The 5,497-nt window shown below is 46.8% G+C and overlaps 1 pseudogene across 1 annotated transcript; it reads left to right on the top strand.

The window, feature by feature from the left end:
* Positions 1 to 2,232: 2,232 nt before the first annotated feature.
* LOC307183988 (glycine cleavage system H protein, mitochondrial-like) lies at positions 2,233 to 2,938 on the top strand (annotated as a pseudogene). Its single transcript has one exon. The product of its transcript is annotated as a glycine cleavage system H protein, mitochondrial-like (transcript).
* Positions 2,939 to 5,497: the final 2,559 nt, after the last annotated feature.

The following is a 5,497-nucleotide window of genomic DNA, read 5'->3' as shown; positions in this document are numbered from 1 at the left end:
CATGAATTCAAGGAGAAGAAGGAAAAAATGTAAAATTTCCAAATGTTGAAGAAGAGCTTGTTCATGGATTTAAACAACTGATGATAGTGGGTAAGAAAGTGTTTCAATATTTAGATTCCATTGGATATTTTAGAAGGCTGATGTAACAGTTTTTATTTAAAATATTAGTATTTACAATAGATGGAAATTATATCCCTTGCAACCATTTAAATGTTTAGTGAAATTTTTAGATGTCATCTTAAAAGTGTGCAAGAGGGTACACACCGTTTTTAAAAGCTTCTTTTAGGAGCTATATAAGTGTATCAGTCAGGATCATCTAGGCTATGCTATAATAACAATCCCAATGACTTAGTGGCTTGTAACAAAGGTTTCTCACTCACACTTGACATCCATTATGGGTTGGTGGGTGGTTCTGAGTTGTGAGGGGAAGTGACACATGTTTGGTCTTGCTGCTGCCAGAATAGTCACATGGCCTACTCAGCACAGAGGGCAGGAAGTGTGCTCCTGGAAGGCAGAGGGCTGGGAATACTTAGTGAACAGTCTCAGTTTAGAAAACGGTGGGCCAGATCATAGAGGTTCTTCCATGGTGCACAGAGATTCCACTAAGACTCCTGGGCAGAAGGGCCTATAACCAGGGAGGTCCAGGATGTCCTTTCCTCCCGCCCCCACAGAATGAGGGACGAAGAGGGGCAGAGAGAGGCAAGGGACTTAAGAGGCATATGTTTTGTTTAATTCATTTTCAGGGTGAAACCACAATAGGGGAGCCTGATAGTCAGCAAAGTGGGTCAGCAAAGGTCTGGGGTGAGGACAGAAGGGCTGCAAGGCGCATGGCCTTCATTGTCACAGGCAAATGACTGGACACAGAGACTTCAGTAGTGGCCCAAAGATCAGATGGGACCAGTCACCCTATAGTGGTCACTTGTTCACGGCCAGACCAAACCAGATTGACTCTTTACTGCAGGAGTCAGCATGGACCCGGGGACCTCCAGTGGATCCCTGGCCCTTCTCCCACATTCATGTGTACCCAGGTACCATTTTGGAGAGGTGCACAAGGATGGGATACAGTATCGTTTCCATCCAAGTGACAGAAAATTCATTTGAAACAGACTGTTGTTCAAAAGAGACTGTTAAACAATTCCTGATTCAAAGTTGCACTTGGAAAACAAACAAACGAACAAACAAAAAAACCCAAAGTTGTACTTGGAAAGGAACTTGGAAGAGAAGGTTTGGACCAGAGGAGATTGAGATGCCAAACTATAGTCTTGGCACCCCAACCCCCATGACTTGTGTAGAAGATGTACTTGACCACATTTTCTCTGCATGTCTAAGCAGTGGTGTGAGCAGATCTCAGCCATCCTCACGTGTATCACCCCAGCACTCCTTGAGGTGGGTGCTGGTGTCCTGTCTCGTTTAGAGATGATGAAAGAGCCTTCTGAGGTTAAATTGGTTTCCCAAGGACATGGAGTTATGATATGGGACTCTCCAGCTGCCCAGCCTGAGTGTTTCCACTTTACTGGGCTCCCTCCTGAGACTCCAGTCTCTCTAGCTTGGTCTCTCCAAGATTGCTGTGGCAGCAAGAGTCAGAAAGGCAAGCTTTCCTCCAAGTCATGGATAAGCACTGCTTACACGCACACAGTGTTCATAGTGAATATCAGAAGCTTAGAGAGAAGTCACCTTTGGGCAAAGCTATTGTTTTGTGCAGGTCTCTGCTTTCTATCCTTAATGTGGCTGGACCAGCCCTTGTGGTTCTTATTATGAGTGCAAGACGCCCTCAGCCATAACCATCAAGAAACTATGAAACAAGTAAACCAAGTTTATTACTTACAAGTTCTGGAGGGTACACAGCATGCCTGAGGCCACAGAAGGTCGTTGGGGGAGAGAGAGAGAAAGAGAGAGAGAATGGGCTTGTTCTGCTTTTATTGGGGTTGAAGGTGGGGGCCTAGTAGTGACTGTAAAACGTAAGAGCAGGAATTAAAACTCAGGGGGAGAAAAGCAAGTGGCCAAACCAAAGATCTTTAAAACAGAGGAACTTAATGGGGTCAGCCTAGATCTTTATCTAATTGTGTGGCTGGCAATATGTTTGTTCACATGGCAGTCTTTGGAGTGGATGCAATCAAGAGCTTAAGTCAGGCACTTGCATTACAACTTAAAAAGAATCCAGCTGGGGGCCCCGCCCCCTCCAGCCGGGGCTGCTCTAGATGCTGTGCGGAGACCTTCTGCACCCCTGCGAACATGGCGCTGCGAGGGGCGCGGAGCGTGTGGGCCGCGGTCTGCGGTCTGCAGCCCGCGCGCCATCTCTGTGCCCAACGCGCCCTGCCCGCCGCGGCCCTGGGGACTGCGGGCGGGCGCCGTCCGGGCGCTGCGCACCGGTCCCGTTCTGCTGTCGGGTCGTAAATTCACAGACAAACATGAATGGGTAACAACAGAAAACGGTGTTGGAACAGTGGGAGTCAGCAGTTTTGCACAGGAAGCTTTGGGAGATGTTGTTTACTGTAGTCTGCCTGAAGTTGGGACAAAATTGAACAAACAAGAGGAATTTGGTGCTTTGGAAAGTGTGAAAGCTGCTAGTGAACTCTAGTCTCCTCTATCAGGAGAAGTAACTGAAATTAATGAAGCTCTAGCAGAAAATCCAGGACTTGTCAACAAATCTTGTTATGAAGATGGTTGGCTGATGAAGATGACACTCAGTAACCCTTCAGAACTAGATGAACTAATGAGTGAAAAAGCATGTGAGAAATACATAAAATCTATTGAGGAGTGAAAATGGAACCCCTAAATAAACTAGTTTGAAACAAAAAAATAAAATAAAATAAAAATAAAAAGAACCCAACTATCAGACACTTAAACTTACGGTTATGAAGAAGATGGATGTGTTTCTAGTTGAGGGCCTCTGGGTGTAAATTGGAATACTTCGCAATGTTCTGGCACTATCTGCTCAGGCGTAAGACGTATGGAATGGTCGGGGATAGTCCTGCTCTTTGGTGTTCTGAGAACCAGCCCACACAGGACAGAAAGCAGCAAACCATAAACAGGTTTCATCAAATCATTTGTCTGTGTCCTCACCCTGGGGTCTAAAACTGAAACCATGTAACTCACTTTGGGACTTGAACCCACGGTCTTTTAACTGAGATCACACACCTGGTCTCAGGACTTAATGAAGCTCAGGTTCTCGATGTCTTGTCAGAAAGAATTCAGTGAGAGACAAAGTGATGGGTAAGAAGTGAATTTATTTAGAGAGAAACACACTCCACAGACAGAGTGTGGGCCGTCTCAGAAGGTGAGAGTGGCCCCAGGGTATGGGGTTGTCAGTTTTTATAAGGGTGGGTAATTTCATATGCTAATGAGTGGGAGGAGTATTCCAGTTATTTTGGGGAAGAGGTGGGGATTTCCAGAAATTAGGCCATTGCCTACTTTTTTTTTTTTAATTAATTTATTTTTGGCTGCATTGGGTCTTCGTTGCAGTGCATGGGCTTCTCATTGCGGTGGCTTCTCTCTTTGCAGAGCACGGGCTCTAGGCACGCGGGCTTCAGTAGTTGTGATTCGCAGGCTCTAGAGCGTAGGCTCAGTAGTTGTGGTGCACGGACGGCATGTGGGATCTTCCTGGACCAGGGCTCAAACCCGTGTCCCCTGCATTGGCAGGCGAATTCTTAATCACTGTGCCACCAGGGATGTCCCCACTGCCTACTTTTTGACCTTTACGGTTGGCCTTGGAACTGTCATGTTGCCTGTGTGTGTGTCATTTAGCTTGCTGATGTGTTACAATGAGCATATCCTGAGGCTTAAAGTCTAGTGGAAGTTGACTTGTCCGCCATCTTGGACCTATTTGGTTCTAATCAGTTTATGTCATGTCCTCTGGTAATGTCATTCTTTTAAAGGTTGTGTCCTGCCTCCTTCCCTCCTGTTTTAACTTGACATTCACCAAAGGCAATCACCAACACCCGCTTGTAGTGAAGGAAAGTTCAGCATTTATTTGTAGGACACCAAGCAGGGAGAAGGGGCAGCTTGTGCTGAAAAGACCCAAACTCCCCAATGGCTTTCAGGGAAGGATTTTTAAAGGCAACATTTGGGGTGAGGGCTCTAGGGTGTATGACTTTCTTCTGATTGGTTGGTGATGAGGTAATAGGGTGATGTTTCTGGAATGTTAATCATCAACCTTCTGGTTCCAACCAGTCTGGAGTCTAGTGCTGGTGGTCAGCAAGTAGTCACTATCCTCCACCTGGGGGAGGGGTCTTAGTTTCTACAGAACAGCTCAAAGGTGTGTGTCAGATTGTTAGGTATATCCCTTGAGAAGAAGCTAGGACTCTGCTTTATCACTGAACTATTGTTTCTTTACTGCTTTTCCTTTGTTTCTGCGTTCCCTCACTTCCCTAATTAGTAACTGTTTGAGTCTGCTCTTTGGAACTCAGGGAAGGCGTAGGGGACTAAAGCCTTTTTCTACAAACAAGAAACGGGGGACACAGAGGGCCTTTTGTACCTGGGAGGGTCCTGCTGGGTCCTGCTCAGTTTCAGTCTCCCCTTTTCTTTGATACTCTTCAGTCCTGAGAGGAACAGGGGCAGGACAAGAAAGGGAATACTGTTTTGGATAGAGAGGTTAATCATAAACTTGACAGGGAAACTTGGTTTTAGGGGGACTCAGTTTAAGTTAGATCCAGCCACGACCCTGCCAGGAACAAGCACAGTGTCCAGAGGGGCATCATTTTTTTACAGGAATTACAGAGCTTCCTTCACCCATATGGAGGCAGGGAACATTTTCCTGATCCCCTTTCCCTATAGCCACCTCATGAGGTTTCTTTCTCCCCAAATTTTTGTTTTAAAAAATTTCAACTGTTGGGCTTCTCTGGTGGCGCAGTGATTGAGAGTCCGCCTGCCGGTGCAGGGGACGCGGGTTCGTGCCCCGGTCCGGGAGGATCCCACATGCCGCGGAGCGGCTGGGCCCTTGAGCCATGGCCGCTGAGCCTGCGTGTCCGGAGCCTGTGCTCCGCAGCAGGAGAGGCCACAGCAGTGAGAGGCCCGCGTACCACCAAAAAAAAAAAAAAAAAAATTTCAACTGTTAACGTTTTTAAAAAGCAAAGAGGGAATTCCCTGGCGGTCCAGTGGTTAAGACTCGGCGCCTTCATTGCCGTGGGCCCACGTTCGATCCCTGGTCAGGTAACAAAGATCCCAGAAGCTGCAGGGCATGGTCCCCCCCAAAAAAGAAGCAAAGAAATTGTCTGCAAGATACTCATGTACTTACTTTCTTTGGAAGAAAGTTTTCTCACTACTGAGCGAAATGTCTGATCTTTAATGAAGACTGCCCCAATGCAAGGTTTGCAGGGGACCAACCGACTTGGCTTTGTGGGTGGGAAATCTGTAATGCAGGATTGTCTATAAGAAGCAAATCACCACAAGGGGGCAGTAAAAGCCAGTGGCTGAGTGAGGAGCTCTTGTTGGGAGGGGGAATGAACAGCCCCCATTCAGCACCTGGAGTCTCCCTGAAAGTTTCCCTTTACTTATAACA

Source organism: Stenella coeruleoalba (genome assembly GCF_951394435.1).
Source record: "Stenella coeruleoalba genome assembly, chromosome: 3".
Taxonomy (NCBI): Eukaryota; Metazoa; Chordata; class Mammalia; order Artiodactyla; family Delphinidae; genus Stenella; species Stenella coeruleoalba.
Note: the sequence above shows the minus strand (reverse complement) of the source record. Positions and strands in the feature narration are given on the sequence as shown.